At 43.4% G+C, this 18,602-nt stretch overlaps 1 protein-coding gene across 3 annotated transcripts in view; it reads right to left on the reverse strand.

Moving 5' to 3' along the window:
* LOC126174995 (uncharacterized) overlaps positions 1 to 18,602 on the reverse strand; it is an 897,629-nt gene that overhangs the window by 391,315 nt on the left and 487,712 nt on the right. The gene's annotated exons all lie outside the window — the stretch shown is intronic.

An 18,602-nucleotide genomic window follows, 5' to 3' on the forward strand; every position in this document is an offset into this window, starting at 1 on the left:
CGACCTTATGTTCATCTGACCTTTACTTGCTGTTTATTCTCTCAGGGATCGTTTCATGTAGTTAATCGATCGATCATGGAGTTATATAGCTTCTAAATCGAAAAAATACTCTAGTTCTCCTCCTCCTCCTCCTCCTCCTCCTCCTCCTCCTCGCCTTCCCGTTGGGACGGCTCTGCTTTCGGGTCAACGCACGCCATTTCTCACGGTCTAATGCTTCCTTTGGATTTAGGCTTCTTTATCTTAGATCTGTGTTCATAGCGCCTAGCCACCGTAATTTACGTCTTCACGTTGTCTACGACCCTTGACAGAAAGATGAGTGACTGAACTGATAACAGAAGTCGGCAGTGTCGCTATGACGTGCCCATACCAACGAAGTCTCAATTCTTGCATCTCCTCATTGATTTGAGCCACTCAACTACTTGTCGGATCTTTCTTTTGTTGATGTGGTCGAGCAGGGAAATGCTTAATGATCTTCTCAGTGTCTGCATTTCCATGAAATATAGTGAGTGTTCATCACACTCGGTTCCATATAATACATCTGGCCTCACCATTGCGCATTTTAACTTTGATCTTAGGTGGAGAGGCTTCTTATCACAAAGAACAATGTCGTCTCTGAATCGCATCCATGTCGCTTTGTTTCTTGCTCGCATACCCACATTCACATACTATACATGTAAGCACCAAATATAAAGATAGCGAATTATTAAACACAACTGAACGTCCAAGAATTCCATTTGACGATACGGATAATAGGCACAAACGTTTTCAACAGTCTATGTGACCTTTTACTGTTGCTATAAACTAAAAAACTTCTGTCAAGAAAATATAGCTTTGACCAATTAGAAATAGTATTCAGTCCACAACGATTTTTACGAGAACGCCTTTTATGTCGAATAAATATGTAATACAAACACGAATGTTTAAGCGAAACGTCCACAAAAATGTTTCTAGTTATCTCCAAAGATGTTCGGTCTTGTGTCTGCATTTCCAGATATATTTTAGAATATGACTAAGTAAAACAAAACTGTGTTATCTTCAGCTTAATGGCACACAACTCACGGGATGACATACACGAATATACGCAGAGCAAGACATCTATATATCTAGTTCAAAATGGCAAAGAAATCCGCTTTATTTCATACGCTTTATACTGTTCCTGGGTTTTTTTCCGCTTGAAGGCGGTCTATTGTATCAGGAGAATAATGTGATTTGATAAAACAAGCCCATTTATCTGATGACCTACCATATCACCTAACAAATTTAACAAAAAGCGCTGTTAAAAAGTGCCACAGCAATAGTGTGTCCATTTTCAATCGGGCCGGCAACGACATTTATGTATTTTATTACTGGCTGCTTTAATGACTATTCTTTCTACATGAATTTAATAATATGATCTCACACGACTCTGTTGAATTAATATGGAAAGAAGAATTTCTTGGTTGTAACGTCACTAACAAGGGACCCTCCTTTTCAGTGCGCAGTGCGAGGTCGCAAGTTCAAACCTTATTATAGCTCATTTGAAAGCGATATGTTAACAATTATGACAGAAGAAATTATAGCTGCCAACGAATCACCATGTGCACCAGGGGGGCGACAGCAAACGAGTGTCCGGGATCAACCTACTATGTATGGGACGTATGTATTATATTTCACAAAATGGACAACGTCGAGATTCAAGAAATGTTCGAAACAAACCATTAACTTGCACCATGAGCACCAAATAAAAAATTACGCGCCTCAGTGATCACAAAGCTTTGCACCATCAAGAAGTCCTTGGGAGTGCAACCTTGCAGCACGTTCAGCTAGATGTCCACTCTTTTTTTTTTTAAAAAAAGCATATAGGATTATACTGCTGTCAGGGGGTGATGAGAGCTGATGGAATGTGATGACATGCAACTCAACACGAAACAGTTTGTCGTGGTGCTCATTGTGAAACTGGCTATCCTTTAAGGCGTAGCTGCAGATAGTGCGACAATATGTTTTATAGGCACGGAAAAAAACCAACATCCAGAGGCTGACTCTTTCCAATGTTTCCGGAGGTATGAAATTCAATGTGGCACTTTTCAGCAGCGATAGTTTGCTCTGAATGAGTGATTTTTATACGCAGAACAGCAATCAAGCAAAAGCAAGTTATTTTGACCAGCTACTGGCCAAAAGCAGTGCTCATACCGTAATTGTAGTTCTCTTACGCCCATTTTCCCACTTTTGCTTACTGTGATGCAAATATTCCGTACTGCTCTTGCAAGATCACGCACACGAGAAAGGATCGTTTGTGGCAGAGCACTTCCAGTTTCTCGCAGCACAATAAATAACTTTCTAGCCAAATTATCATCCAGATTTACAGTCGGAATAATTGTATACTGATGTGTTTAGGCGTTGATGTTAGTTGATATTGTATTACTCTCCTGGTACCTCTACTTTCCGGGGTTCCTTTCAAATGCATTTCCTCCGCAAATCCCGATTGGTAGGAGATGAGAAAACGACTTCCTGAGTGAACAGTGGGATAATTTTGTTTATGTAATCTACAAATTGTCGGACCGATTCAGCAGTTCGCTGTGCATCGCCAAGTTGACGCTTTGTTTGAAATTTCATTATGTCATGTCTTCCAGTTCTGTAGCACTGTTTGAAGTCATTCAGCCATCCACTGTTTCCCTTGAAATCACTGTAATCTCTGTCGCGCGGAGTTTCATGTGCATAGTAGGTCACTATCACGCACATTCTGTACATCAAATCGAGCTTCCTTGAAACGCGCAAACACTACTGTTTGTAACAAGTGAGCCCTGAAGTCCCTTGAATATCCGTAGTTTTTCTTATGCACTACACTGTTATATTGCTGCGGTCTTATTCGAAATCATTTTATTTTTATTTTTTCTAAGCAGCAGATAGTTTTCCATGTACGTAATTAAGTATAATACCCGCTCCTTGGACAACGATTGTCCCTTACTGCGTTTCACGCGAGATTTGAAGTTCCCTGTCCAACAAGGATGATTAACTACATGGCTAGAGATCTGTTTTAATGTCACTTTCGCTTGTTAAGCACGTATCGTCGTCATTGTACTCGTCATGTACTTTGTCCGCATAGTCGAGGGTATAATACGATAGCACACATTCCACTGACTCATTTTGCAGAAACTGTTGTGAATTGGCAGGAGCCAATTCACGGAGTTTGGAGGAAGCCGAAATGCACGCTTTTAAGCTCACGCAGACTGGCGTGAGGTCTGGAACAGATTAAAGGAGTTGAGTCTCATAAATAAAGTACGGAGTTGATGTAATACTTAACTTTAATCCATAATTGGAGAACATCGCTCTTGTTGATACATTATATAATCTCAATATAAACTGATCATGGCGCCTTGCTAGGTCGTAGCAAATGACGTAGCTGAAGGCTATGCTAACTATCGTCTCGGCAAATGAGAGCGTAGTTGTCAGTGTAGCATCGCTAGCAAAGTTGGCTGTACAACTGGGGCGAGTGCTAGGACGTCTCACTAGACCTGCCGTGTGGCGGCGCTCGGTCTGCAATCACTGACAGTGGCGACACGCGGGTCCGACGTATACTAGCGGACCGCGGCCGATTTAAAGGCTACCACCTAGCAAGTGTAGTGTCTGGCGGTGACACCACAGAAACCCTAATATTTCATCGACCACTTCTTTTAACTCTGCGAAATTCCTTGGGTTCCTTTCTGACGAAATGTCAATTTTGCCAACTGTTGTTCTAGATATAATGCAAAATTTGCTATGTTTATCGATGCCATTGCTCTTATTGTCAACGCCACTAGCACTGTAGTACTGTCGTGATTTACTCGTCGACTAAGCAGTTCAACTACGCTTCGTAGCCTCATGCTGTCCTCACCATTGGATACTTCCTGTCCCAACCTCCTGTTGCCATTAGCAGCAAATATTGTGGTTGGTTGGTAGACAATATGTGGGGCGCCGAATGCCGTAAACATTGACCTTCTTGCGATCTCGCTCTTAATGGATTCATTGGAAGTGACGACGTTCTGCGGTCTACGATAATTTATGTATAATATCTTACACCAAGAGCTCTCCAAGAGGTGCTCTAATCTGTCTAGTAACTTTAGAATTTAATGTTGTCAGCCAACATGGTTACAAGTGAACAATGTTTTTTTTTGTGATTTCTGTGTAACAGTTCAGACGTCGACTTTCCGCTGCCATGATTAATGATAGCAGAACAGTTAACACCAGAACTCAGTTATATCCTCCTTGCATTCCACCTTGTTAGGCATCATTAATTGCTAAAACAGTGGCAGGAAATAGAGTTTTCAGGAGCTCATTTTACGATAAACGTGTTACAAGATGATTAACCTCATGTTCCATCACTTTGAAAGGCAATTTTTTATTCTATTATGTACATTGGAATAAATTGAGTACAGTTCTTTCTACTAATTTAAATTTTAAGAAACATTTTATGACACACACAACAAAACGATTTATTGTTCAGAAAAAATTGACTATTTCTCTAAATAAAATGGCAATTAGTTGAATTATGATTACCGAAATCACTGGTCTTTTATTAGATTACCTTTGGGATCTCAATGAAAAAACCTGACAACAAATGAGTACTATGTACAGATTTTACTAGTGAATATTGCAGTGTATTAGAAAAATAACCAGCCCTGAAAATAAGCCGAAAGTAATTTAATGATTGTGAATTGTAGATAGTACTCTACGTTCGATCTTGTTCCCGAGTCTGAAACCGGACAATGTTGCTGACATTGGTTACAATCTCAGCCTTTCTGAAAACTGAAGAAAGCTGGGTCCACAAGCAACAAATTCACCTTCCTGATGAAACATGTAGCCAAACATCAGTCCCACTGTTCTGAAAGTCTTGAAATTCAGTTCCAGTGGAAGTCCTTTCCACCTGGCCCAACGCACCGAAGAATCGCTTTCTGGATGTCCACCAGCGCCTCGTAGCGTTCACGGAACAGGAAAGACGGCTGTCAGAGAGTTTACACCGGTTCCTGTCAGGTCACCGAAGGTAAGCGGTATCGAGCACTTCGATGGGTGACCGTCTGTGTGTTGTTGTTGTTGTTGTTGTTGTTGTTGTTGGTGGTGGTGGTGAGTTCCTATGGGACCAAGCTGCTGAGGTCATCGGTCCCTATCCGTCCGTGTCTGCTGAGCTTCGTTGGCTCGCGGGGACGTTCTCAGTTGTTATGAGGGTAGATGAGGAGATACTTCACTGAGAAGTAGCGGCTCCGGTCACGAAAACTGACAACTGCCGAGAGAGCGGTGTGATGACCACATACCCCTTCTATATCCGTGTCCGGTGACGCCAATAATCTGATGCTGACATGGCGGTCGGTCGGTACCGTTTGCCCTTTAAGGCCTGTTCGGATGGAGATTGTGTTTTGTTTCATTCACTTGTTGTTTTTAGACTGTCTCCGGCGCTGGCTCCTCTCACGCTGTGAACAGAACTGACTTTTTACGCACGCACCTCGTACATGAACGCGAGTATTGTACACGAGTCCTGTAACGGGCATTGTTTTTGTCTTGTCCACCGAGATTTCGGCGTAGCTCTCTCTCTCCCTCTCTCTCTCTCTCTACCTGCCTCAAGAATCGGCCGTTAAACAAAAGGCCCTCCCGACAATCGATCGAGAGACATGTGTCACCAAATGTACTGCGTGCTGTTTCTCCCATGCTCAGGTCAACAACTTAGGAGCAAACATATTTGTAAATAGGTGACACTGTCTCAGTATCACAAGCCCAGCTATATGATTCATAAGTTTCTTATCACTTAAACCTTACAGGAATACCTTTCACTGTGCCCTTTTCTCCTAACAATCCCCCGAGTAAGCAGAAACTCAGTGGCTACTGGTTTCGTGTGAAAGTAATGCAACACTGCGTGCTCTAAACATGGAACGCGAATTCGACGGCGCCGTAGTCTGCCAAGGCCCTCGATCTGCTGACAGAGTGCTGCTTCGTGCCCTGCATTAACCATCACCTTCCGGCAACGCTGGAGTGGCGTGTGGTCAGCTCACCCATCGGCCGGCAGTCAGCGCAGTCCCTCAGCGGTCCCTCACCGTGTTGAGTGCACCGCTTTTTCGTACTACCACAGTAAAAACTGAAGGCAGTTTCGGACATTGATCCCCGGACCACAGTGTTGCAGATACATAAAGGAGAGTGCATTCAAAAAATAAAATAATAATAATCAGCGGAGTCAGTCAGTCTTGTGCTCCGGAAGTAGGACTTTTCCGCTGGTCCCCTTTTTGCTGCTTATATAACAGAAATTCTATACGACAGTGAAGTTTTAACAGTTTATTTATATACCTGCAACGCAATCATACATTTTAACACACATAAACAAGAAGTACGCATAATACACTACTGGCCATTAAAACTGCTACACCACGAAGATGACGTGCTACAGACGCGAAATTTAACTGACCTGAAGAAGATGCTGTGATATGCAACTGATTAGCTTTTCAGAGCATTCACACAAGGTTGGCGCCGGTGGCGAGACCTACAACGTGCTGACATGAGGAAACTTTCCAACAGATTTCTCATGCACAAACAATAGTTGACCGGCGTTGCCTGGTGAAACGTTATGATGCTTCGCGTAAGGAGGAGATATGCGTACCATCACGTTTCCGACTTTGATAAAGGTCGGATTGTAGCCTATCGCGATTGCGGTTTATCCTATCTCGACATTGCTGCTCGCGTTGGTCGAGATCCAATGACTGTTAGCAGAACATGGAATCGGTGGGTTGAGGAGGGTAATACGGAACGCCGTGCTGGATCCCAACGGCCTCGTATCACTAGCAGTAGAGATGACAGGCACCTTATCCGCATGGCTGTAACGGATCGTGCAGCCACGTCTCGATCCCTGAGTCAACAGATGGGGACGTTTGCAAGAGAACAACCATCTTCACGAACAGTTCGATGACATTTGCAGCATCATGGACTATCAGCTCGGAGACCATGGCTGCGGTTACCCTTGACGCTGCATTACAGACAGGAGCACCTGCGATGGTGTACTCAACGACGAACCTGGGTGCACGAATGGCAAAACGTCATTTATGGATGAATCCAGGTTCTGTTTACAGCTACTCCTGATGAACTGTGGTATCGTGTAGAAGCTGCATGGGCACCTGTACCTGTACACGCCATGCAAGCTCTGTTTGACTCAATGCCCATGCGTATCAAGGCTGTTATTACGGCCAGAGGTGGTTGTTCTGGGTACTGATTTCTCAGGATCTATGCACCCAAATTGCGTGAAAATGTAATCACATGTCAGTTCTAGTATAATATTTCTGTCAAATGAATACCCGTTCATCATATGCATTTCTTCTTGGTGTAGCAATTTTAATGGCCAGTAGTGTACAAAATTATCACAAAATCATTTACTTTACATTTTTACGGATACTTTGATTTGCTTATCGATCACAGTTCACCGACCACTCAGCATACGATTTGAACCTTTAAAGAGTAAAAATGATAACCTTTTTACGGGATTTGTAGTCTTTCCGGTTTTACATACTCTTTGGCAGTCACTAAGTTCTTATCAGGGATGTTAGCACCCATTTTCGCTCATTTTTCTCACTGCAGTAGTACTTTGGGCATATTTTTATAGAGGTTTAGTGACCATTATACAGAGACAGCGACCGAGCGAGGTGGCGCAGTGGTTAGCACACTGGACTCGCTTTCGTGAGGACGGCGGTTCAATCCCGCGTCCGGCCATCCTGATTTAGGTTTTCCGTTATTTCCCTAAATTGCCTCAGGCAAATGCCAGGATTGGGTCCTTTGACAGGGCACAGCCGACTTCCTTCCCTGATCCGATGGGACCGATGACATCGCTGATTGGTCTCTTCCCCCCCAAATCAACCCAACCCAACTCTCACACAGAGAGACAGCGCGTCAAAGTTTTATTGATGAAAAAATGCTGACTAAAAACAGTCTGATGACTACAGGAACGTCGCATAGGCCCTTGCCATGTATTCCCTACGTCAGCTGAAACTACATTTACGCGTCAGACCGGTCATTACGTGCGTAAGTACGGTAACTTTGAACGTCTGACTCTCGATAGCGGAGAATAATATCGAATAAACTTTCCAAGTTCCTCGAGAATATTATCTTAAGAAGATACGGTAAAACTTTCGACCATCTGCTATGAACAGGAATTATAGAAGTGGCCATCTCCACAATTGGTACGCTTGGGAACCAAAAATCGTTGGTTTTCCGTGTTTTCTCAGGAACTGCTAATGAACAAATGGTGCTTTCACCTGTTTAAACCGCCCAAGGTCCTCCATAGACTACCATTAACGCGAAATAACCAACCGATTTGCTGTAGTTGCCTGCGCAGGAGGAAGTGTGCAATATGTAAATTTTGACCCTGTACTGTAGGTTAGCTACATTATGTTCGTTCTTCCTATCGATCTACAAATGGTCGCTAGACTATCCAAAACACTTGTCCTCTTATCTCTGATCAATAGAAGCCGAGATATGGCCCTTGGAGAGTCGCATTTTCGCCCGCGGCTTTTTGGAACGTTTTGGTACCGTGCACTGAAATGCACGGACCGATTTTCCTTCCATACATACATCAACTACAATCGTTTAATATTTCTCCAAAAGAAAAAGAAAAAAAAACCAGCAAACAAGGTAGCCCTTTTATCAACCCGAGAGCTGGTTTAACATACAAGTATTTTTTCCGATACGTTTCTGCGCTGTATATATTTGGTCAGTATTCAATAAAGTGACATTGATCATAAAGAAAATCCAATGCAATGAATTTCAATTTGAAGAGGGAAAATGACGCTGCTGTATTGAGTGTAGGTGGGTACCTCTACAGACTTGTTAACAACCACCAAATTTCGAGGAATGGATATTGATTCTCAGTTCAAGTGATGAAAACACGCAAAAATAATTGAAAATAGAATGTCGTCAACATATTATGACCTTAGCGCCCTCTCATCAATTTGTAACAGCAGTGGCGTTTAATTGCCTACTATTCATACACGGTGACTATTATCGAACTGTACGAAAAAAACGTAAATTAGTTACAAACTACGGCGTGCACACGCTTTATTCAACATGTAAACATCACTACAGATATTCGGATTTAAGTTATGACATATTCGATATGCCTGCCATCCTTGGCGATGATGTGTCGCAGACGAATAGCGAAATTCAGCATGACCCGCTGAAGTGTCGGAACATCGATGCTGTCGATGACCTCCTGAAAGGCTTTTTTCAGCTCAGCAATGGTTCTAGAGTTATTGCTGTACACCTTTTGTTTATTTAATACAGCTCCACGAAAAGGAGTCTCACGTGTTCAGATCCGGAGAATATGACGGCCAATCGAGGCCCATGCCATGGCCTCTGGCTACCCCAGAGCCAGAAGCCGATCCCATACTCTCCTGCTTCAATTGGGTCGAGCTCCGTCTTGCATGAACTACATCTTGCCGAAATCGGGGTCATTTTGGATAGTGGGGATGAAATCATCTTCCAAAACCTTCACGTACCGTTCCGTAGAGATTTCTCTATCGCGAAATGCGGGATCTCAGTCTACCAAATGCTCCAGTTCTTCTTATTGACGAACCCATTCAAATTAAAGTGGGCTTAGTCGCTAAACAAAACCCTGCTAATTCCCATCATGCCCCGTGGCCAGCAGTGCAGTTTTAACGTTCTAACGCAAACCGTTCAGAAGTTATGAAAATTTTATTTCATATAGTTCAATAATTGACACCCTGCACGTACTCTCAGTTCATAGCAATGGAATTATTCATCGAGGAACAACTGCACAAATATGATCACAGTTTTCAGACTGCAGAAGAGGGCCATAAGGGCAATAACCAGAAATAGTAATCGAGCTCATTGCAAGGATCTGTTCAAAACACTGAGGGACTGTAACTGCACCATGTGAGTACAACACTTACCAATCAGTTGTGTACATTAAAAATAACACTGACAACTACTTCACAAAGAGTTGTTTCATGACCATGGAACATGATCTTGACTGAACTTACATGTACCAATACAGACAACACATAAAACTGTGAATAGCATTTTTTACCAAGTTATAATACTGTGCAGTAAATCACCCAAGGAGATTGACGAGATTATTAAAACAAACTTATTAAATAAGACAGTTAAATTGTACCTTTTGAGCCATACATTCCCACAGTGAAAGTTCACTTGTGTAATAAAGAGTAGAGGTTTGGAAAAAATGTAAGAAATATAACATAATGACGATAATAAAATGTCATTTCACGTAACACTTTCACACAATATTTTTCTTCATTTTCTTCTTTTCTGGAAAATCTTACTCCCAAAGCTACGCAATGCGTAATACTAACACCTTACCAGTTTCTGAGCCCAACATCTCACCACCAGTTGTAGAGGAATACTGACTCAGTTATCAGGCTAGCAAATGGGAAGTTACCGTACACCAAATGTAAACCGGGCATCGTCGTTGTTCTCATGACATCAGCAGACAGTGTATGTGTAATGTGATCTTATGAAATGAGTGTGGGAGTGAGAAATGAACATTGTATCACTAGCCATTTACAGCATTAAGTAATTTCTTTGCAAAACAGTGTTTTATACTAGGGGTAAACCGAATGAGGTAACCCAGTTTTAAACTGATTGGCCTTGGTTTCGAAGAGTGAGCAGGTCAGGACGTTCTTCCGGCCATTGTGATTTCGGTTTTCCCTAAATTACTTCAGATAAATACCAGGATAACTCTCTTGTAAGACCACGACCGACTAACTGTCACATCCTTGGCAAAGTAGACCTTTTGGTATGTAAATGCCAATATATATGAATTATGTTATTTTCGTTGTTCTTAAATTTCAATACTACGACGTGTCCGATGAAGCTGAAGAGTTCCTTGGAAATAGAAAACGGTGTGTCATTCTTAATGGAGAGAAATATTCCAACTACTAAGTATTCCATCGTATCCCAAGGAAATGTTATAGGCCAACACCGTTCACTGTGTACAAGGTGTCCCAGGAGGAATGCACAATATTCAGGAATGCAATAGGAACGACGATTCGAAACAAAAATTACACGTAAACATGGGCTCTAAGATGCATATCTCAAGAGCTATGAGCACTTCATCATCATCGATAGTGTGAAACAAAGGTCATCTACTGCAAGCTCTTGGCTTTCCATATTTCTGGACAAGGAAGCATGGATAAAAGCAAAAAGTCATCTAGTAAACATGGGCTCAAAAACGCGTATCTTAACAGCTATGAGCACTTTTTTTTCAATACGAGAGATACGTTCCGTAGTATTGAAGATGAAGAAGTGCTCATATCTCTTAAGGTATGCTTTTTAGACTACATGTTTACTAGACTTTGCTTTGAATGATTGTTCCTGTCATATCCCTCAATACTGATCAATCCTCCTTAGAAATCCTATGTCTAAATGACCTAGAGTATAGCGTTGGATGTCCCACGAGGCATTTTGCTCTTATTGTACAGAAATGTGGCAAGGCTAGAAAAGTTTAGAGAAATGCAGGAAGACGAACAGAGGATCAACGATTGTGTGGAGATCGTAGTTGACTCAAACACAAACAACTTATTGGACATCAATTGGTGGCAAGGCCGGTGATTCTGTGGTTACATGATTGCCGAATAGACAATGGAAGCAGTGACATCCATTACGTATCTGGGAGTAAGCATACAGCACGATTTGTCGTGTAATGAACACACAAAACTAATCGTAAGAAAGGCAGATGCCAGAGCAGATTCATTGAAAGAATCGTTAGGAAATGTAGTCCGTCAACAAAGAAGGTAGCTTACAAAACACTCGTTCGACGAATATCAGAATATTTCTCTTCGGTCTGGAATCCGTATCAGATAGGATTGATAGATAAATCAGAGAAGATCAAAGAAGAGCACTCCGTTACTAACTAGGTTCGTGTAACAGGCTTCGTTTAAAAGGTCTAAGCACGAAAGCGCAGCGGTGCTATTCACGTAAGTGGTGTGGAAGAAGATACGCGGTAGTCACTGTGCGTCACGATGTAGTTTACTATTAAAATTCCTATAACATGCGTTCCTAGAAGAGTCATCCAATATCCACGATGATTCCGTGATGTTACAAACTTGCAGGGATGATGGAGGAGGGTAAAAGTATAAATCTGAGGTAAGGGAGCCTGATTCGAAATGACCGAATCGAAATTTATAAGCGAAAATCGTTCCGTTACTTGTGATAGTGAAATGCATGTACCGGTGCTGTTGTTGCTACGATTGCAGAGTAGGCAACTTTCAGAGGTGATAGCATGGACGGAAAGAAATAAATGTCTATTAAACATGGGCTGTCTAATGCATACCTTACGAACTATGAGCACTTGTTCATCTTTGATACTGTGAAACATTTCTTCTACCCGAAGCTCTTTGGTTTCCGTATTTTTTGAAGGAGACAGTATGGACCGAAACAAGAAAAAAATTCCAGAAAATATGGGCTCTAATACACATACCTTACGATCCACAGACAGCTTTTTAGTAGAAATGATGAGTTTCACTGCAGCGAAGATGTACAATTGCTCATAGCTCTTTAGGTATGCATTTTGGAACCTATATTTACTGGAGCTTTTGTTTTGTTTTGGTCCAGACTAGCACCTATGAAAGTTGCCTACCCTAAAATCTTAGCAAGAACAGTGCCGGTACAGGTATTCCAATGCCAGAGGTATCAGAACGATTTTAGCTTGTAACTTCCTACTTACTTGAAGCCGCGCGGTTTAGGGCGCCTAGTCACGGTCCGCGCGGCTTGCCCCCGTCTGAGGTTCGAGTCCTCCCTCGGGCAAGTTTTTTTTTTGTTTTGTTTTGGTTTTGGGGCGCAAAACTGCTATGGTCATTAGCGCCCGGTCTGTGACTTAGGAAACGGTAGAAAACGAAAATAGAAACCAGCAGCAATGGGAACGAAACTCAAAAAATTGGAGAAACTAAAAGCAGAAGGAAAGCTTAAAAATCCACTACAGAAAGGGGTTGGTTGTCCCCAAAAAGAGCTTCAAATGACTGACGTCATCTCACTGGCACTAATAAACTCGAGAACGCGATCAGCTGATCGCGTGTCATCTGCTAAAATGGAAGATATATCAGGCAACAGCTGTAGACGGGCGCGTAACGGAGTAAAATAGGGGCACTCAATTAAAAGGTGTCTTACCGTCCACAGCTGAGAGCAGTGGGGACAGAGTGGGGGAGGATCGCCGCTTAAAAGATGTCGATGGCTAAAAAGACAGTGCCCTATCCGGAGTCTAGTTAAAATTACCTCCTCCCCCGACGACGCGTTCGGGAGGACGAGGTCCAAGCACAGGGAAGAGCTTTCACGTCCCGCAATTTATTATGGGGAAGTGTCGACCAATGTGCGTGCCATAAAAGAACACGACGACATAAAACGCTCCGTAGATCGGCGAAGGGAATCGATCGAATAGCTGGCCGAGGAAGAGAGACTGCAGCCTTGGGCGCTATATCGGCCGCCTCATTGCCACAGATACCAACGTGTCCTAGGAGCCAGAGGAACGCCACAGAGACGCCCCCCCAAATGGAGCAAGCGCAGGCAGTCCTGAATCCGGTGGACCAGAGGGTGGACAGGGTAGAGAGCTTGGAGACTGAGGAGAGAGCTGAGAGAATCTGAACAGATGACATACTGTATCCGCTGATGGCGGCGGATGTATTGGACAGCCTGGAGAACAGCGTAAAGCTCCGCAGTATAAACCGAACACTGGTCGGGAAGCCGAAATCGATTGCGGGTGTCGCCAACAATATAGGCACTCCCTACACCTAACGATGTTTTCGAGCCATCAGTGTAAATAAATGTGGCTTCCTTCATTTGTGCACATAGAGCAGCAAATGCCCGACGATAAACAAGTGAAGGGGTACCATCCTTGGGAAACTGACAAAGGTCACGGAGCAGGCAGATCCGGGGACGGAGCCAAGGTGGTGCTGTACCCCAAGTTGTCAATAAGGTTTTAGGAAAGCGGAAGGAAAGAGAATGGAGCAGTTGACGGACGCGGACTCCCGGTGGTAGTAGGGAGGAAGGGCGGCCTGCATACCCTACCCTCGGGCAAGTGTGTGTGTCTGTGTTCATTAGCGTTGGTTTAAGTTACATTAAGTAGTGTGTAATCTTAGGGTCAGATGACCTCAGCAGCTTGGTCCCAAAGGATCTTGCCACAAATTTCCAAAAAACTTACTTCGAACGGAGACATTTAGCATCCTCCATAACTGGTGAAAGTTTGTGAGATCACGGAATCATCCTGTATTGCTTCTAACTACGTATATTTCAAGGGAAGCCCATGAAGGCAAGACCACAGAGATCTGAGCTCACTCGGAGGCTTGCCAATAATAGTTCTTCCATCGCGCCTTTCGCGACTGAACAGTAACAGTGGGCGAAGTGTCAGTCATACACGAAATACCCTCTTGTCGTACATCACAACGTGAGTAGTGGAATATAGATGTTCATGCTGATTCTTATGTGTCATAATGGAGATGTCACATATCCATAGACGCTTGAACACTTCCTCAGTACCTCTGCCACACTTGTACAGAGTATCCGAAAAACTTTACTGTGAAAATTATGCAAATGGCGGAGAATTCTAAAGTATTTCGAAATATTTAGGTTTTATTGACATAAACAACTCGCATCTCAGGGCAATTCATAGCACGAAAGTGGCGTCTGTCACTTGTAACATTAACAGTTTTTAACACTTGTCTTAGCTAAATGAGTGGAATGTAATTGCCGCTTGGAATTGGTGGCATTTCCAGACAGACAAGAGTCCGTAACTCAGGACAGGTCGAGGAATGGTCTAGGTCCCCCTTTTCGAATTCCACAACTTGCCGCTCAAGCAGAAAAGCGCGTTTTCCGCTGAACAGCTACGTCGGGCAGGTTCACCTCAGTACCAGGGTGTCCTGTAGTTGTCGCCAGAAATAAACGTAGTAATGCTGAATCTAGCGCCGAGAGAGCAAGTTCCTGAAAAATACTGCGTAAAAATTGTTATTACGGAGCAGTAGGGAAATGATTGGGTTCGGTTGATTACGTGCACTATAATTCACAATCTTTATTGAACACAGTATTGCGATCTAATGTTTCCCGGCGTTTTCGTAACTCTCAGAATTCTCGGGTGTCCGCCTGGGTCGCGTAGTACGCTCTCCACGATATTTAGATGTGCTTGCTCTGTTCGGGTTGGTGTCCTATACGAGTTGGCCGCCACCCCTTCTGTCGCTGTCTGAGCTGCCGACGCTACGTGTGGCGGCAGTGGCGGCCTCTGCGAACTGCGGTCCTCGCTTTTCGCTCTGTCGCCGCCGGTTGCGGACCACACTGTCCAGGAACACTTTGCTTGCTCTAAGGACAGTGTGGGGTGCCACGCCTGACTAATTGTACGCTGCCATCTTTGGTAATTACACCGTCTCTGACCCTAATTTCAATGGTCTCCTTAATCACGCAATTCCAGGAGGAGCAAGACTGCCTAAATATCTTTGTTTTGCTGTCTATAGTAGCGCTAGTTTTATACTATGGTCTGACGTAATCAGACTTATGGTCTGACGTAATTCAGGGTGAATTCTATGGCACATTTCTTCTACCGTGCCTACAGTATCCCCGGTGCTTGCTATCTCTTTCTGCATTGGCACGAGATTTGATAGATCCTTGGTCTGCGAAGCCCCGTAGCACCCTTTACTGAATCTAGTAGTGTCAAGCGGGTACGCGAAATATACGTCCAAGGTTATGTAGCTCCAAGTCAGCAGAACCTTGGAGTGTCACAATGTCAAACGTGTATTTCGTCCATCCCCTAAGACCTTGCCACTACGAGGTTCAGTAAGCAATGATATACGCCTTCGCAAAGAAGGGGTCTTCCAAGGCCACTGCCAGTGCCGTAAGGCATACATTGAGGAAAATGTACGCACGGTACAAGAGAGATGCCGTGAACGTGGACACCACACTGAATTACACTGTGGCCGACCATAGTATAAAAATTGGTATAATATCTCTTTATATTCTACTAATTATCCCCGCACAATACTATGAGTGAATTAAGTTTCCCACTTGACCATTTATATACTCGCAGAATCGATGTGCAAAGTAGTACATTACTACTATTCCATGAGCGCATAATTACTCTTTGTAATATTCTATCTGGTGTGTTGAGGGGACTTCTAGGATCTTCTCCGTGCCGAATAGCCACATTGAATAATATTGAGTTTGCTATCGAGATTACTGCAAGAAAGAGATTGAAAATATATTGTATGCTACTCAAGAAAATATATACTGAGCATTTATATCAAAGGTGTGTAAGGAATTTCGTTATATATGTATTCTCCAATTGGAAATTAGCACGGAGGTGTCGTTTCGTTGGTAATCAGAAGGGAACTTCCGATGAATTGGAAACTAACCTGCAATTATTAGATCAAAAAGCTCCATTATTTCATCGGATAATTAAACTCTATCAAAGCAAACTTTCCGCTTGATCTGAGGTTTCCCGACTGACTACGCAACGCAAGAAATCCGAGACATTTTATTTACATATGATTGCAGATCGTTTCGAATCATCGAGACTGCGGACAAGGACAGTCATCTTCCGATTCTGATTAAACAAGTAAAGCTTAATTACAACTTTCTTGAGCGGCTTTGATGACTGTGATATTGCTGCTTATGAATGAGATCATTAATAAAATACTAATAACTAACTTTCCTCCTCACCAGCAACCAGTATAAACACAATGTTAATTAAAATTACGTTGGCCATAATATGAATTATAGCAGGGTGGACAACCGGCGACCCATGAGTTTAATGTTACGGAAACAACGGACGCCTAGGCAGTCAGTCGCCAAAGTATTTTTGGACAAATATTTAAAAAGTTCTTGCTAATAGACTTGTAGATACACAGTAAATTTCAGAAATTCCAGTGACCTGCCTGTGGCCAAAGTTACTCCTAATTGTTTGTTTCTATTCTATGTGGTATTAACATTAGAAAATAATTATTTTCCATTGTAGACGTATTGGAGTACTACTACCTTTCAAATTAGACACTGGACTTGCATTCGGGAGGACGACAGTTCAATCCCGCGTCCGGCCATCCTGATTTAGGTTTTCCATGATTTCCCTAAGTTGCTCCAGGCTAATGCCGGGATGGTTCCTTTCGAAGGGCACGGCCGACTTCCTTCCCTCTGTTTCCTTCATCCGATGAGACCGATGACCTCGCTGTCTGGTCTCCTTCCCCAAAACAACCAACCAACCAACCAACCTTTCAAACTGACAGTAATTTATAATGAATTATCTGCAAACAGCTGCTTTTATAGGTGTTTATTTTTCCATAATGACATTTCAAGATGTTTGGCACAACATAAAACCTTTACGTTTATGTATATGTAGTGAACATAGTTTCTTTACTAACGGCGTTACTGAATTTTGCAATGGTAATTTTTATGAGAGTTGTTATAAAAAGACTTAAGTAAAAAAAAAAACAATGTTGACGATACGTAAACACCTGAAGATGGGGTGAATATAAAATGAACATACTCTCAAAACCGTGGGTTTTGAGGCATGATCTGTTGGCGTAGCATGTCGGGAATGGGGTGCCATTCATATCGGTGCGTCAGCCCGAAAATATTAACGTCACGGGCGCTATATTTTTTACTTTATGAGCTAGAAGCGCTGCTGTCACGTCACTTGGCGAGACGGTCCGCGAGATTAAGTAAGAGTGTAAATCAGGCTGACGGGTCACGAAAGTTGCCCATGCGCCCCATAACAACACAAATAGATTACAAGACAAAGATACATATGCTACCTTCTGTCTTAAGGGTCTGCGTGTTTAAAGACGTTAGTGAAATTAAGGCTCAAAGACGGTCTAATTCACAAAGATAGCAGCCTACAACGAGACAGGCTCGGAACCCTGCACTGAGCTGAAAAAAAGCAAAGCGTTCCCTCACAGTGAAGCCCGCATCCGGCAGCTATAGCGCGGGAGGTGAGGGCCGCAGTCGCGTGTCGCCATCCCCACCACTGCGACCGCCACCACCCACCGCGGTGGCTGCACGGACAGCCATGCGAGCAGTGTCGTGGGAGTGGGAGGAGGGGGGGTAACGGCCAAGCGTATAAGACAGCGACCACTCCCCCCCCCCCCCAAGCAGAGCTATCAGATCAGCAGTCATCCGGAAACACCTGAAGATAGTCAGCCTCCGTAGCGTATCGGTAGCATTACCGCCTACTACGCAGGGGGCCCGGGTTCGATTCCCGGCAGGGTGTTGTGTGCCCTTCATCATCATTGACTCGCAAGTCGCCGAAGTGGCGTCACCTAAAAAGGACTTGCAATACGGCGGCCAAACTCCCCAGAAAGGGGCCTCCCGGCCAACAATGCGATCCGATCATTTCATTTCACATGAAGATAGCAAAAAGTTTGTTTACCAAAATATCGTAGAGAACTTAAGATGTGACCCAGAGGGACAGCCGAGAATTTTTTGAAACATGATACTTCTTGACACACAAAAAATACCAGCCGCTCTCACCACCACCACCACCACCACCTTTTGCATAAACAGACCTTTAAGGCGCATAAACAGACCTAGCGATTCTAGGTGCTTCAGTCCGGAACCGCGCGACCGCTACGGTCGCAAGTTCGAATCCTGCCTCGGGCATGAATGTGTATGATGTCCTT

This window comes from Schistocerca cancellata, chromosome 3 (genome assembly GCF_023864275.1).
Source record: "Schistocerca cancellata isolate TAMUIC-IGC-003103 chromosome 3, iqSchCanc2.1, whole genome shotgun sequence".
In the NCBI taxonomy this organism is placed as follows: Eukaryota; Metazoa; Arthropoda; class Insecta; order Orthoptera; family Acrididae; genus Schistocerca; species Schistocerca cancellata.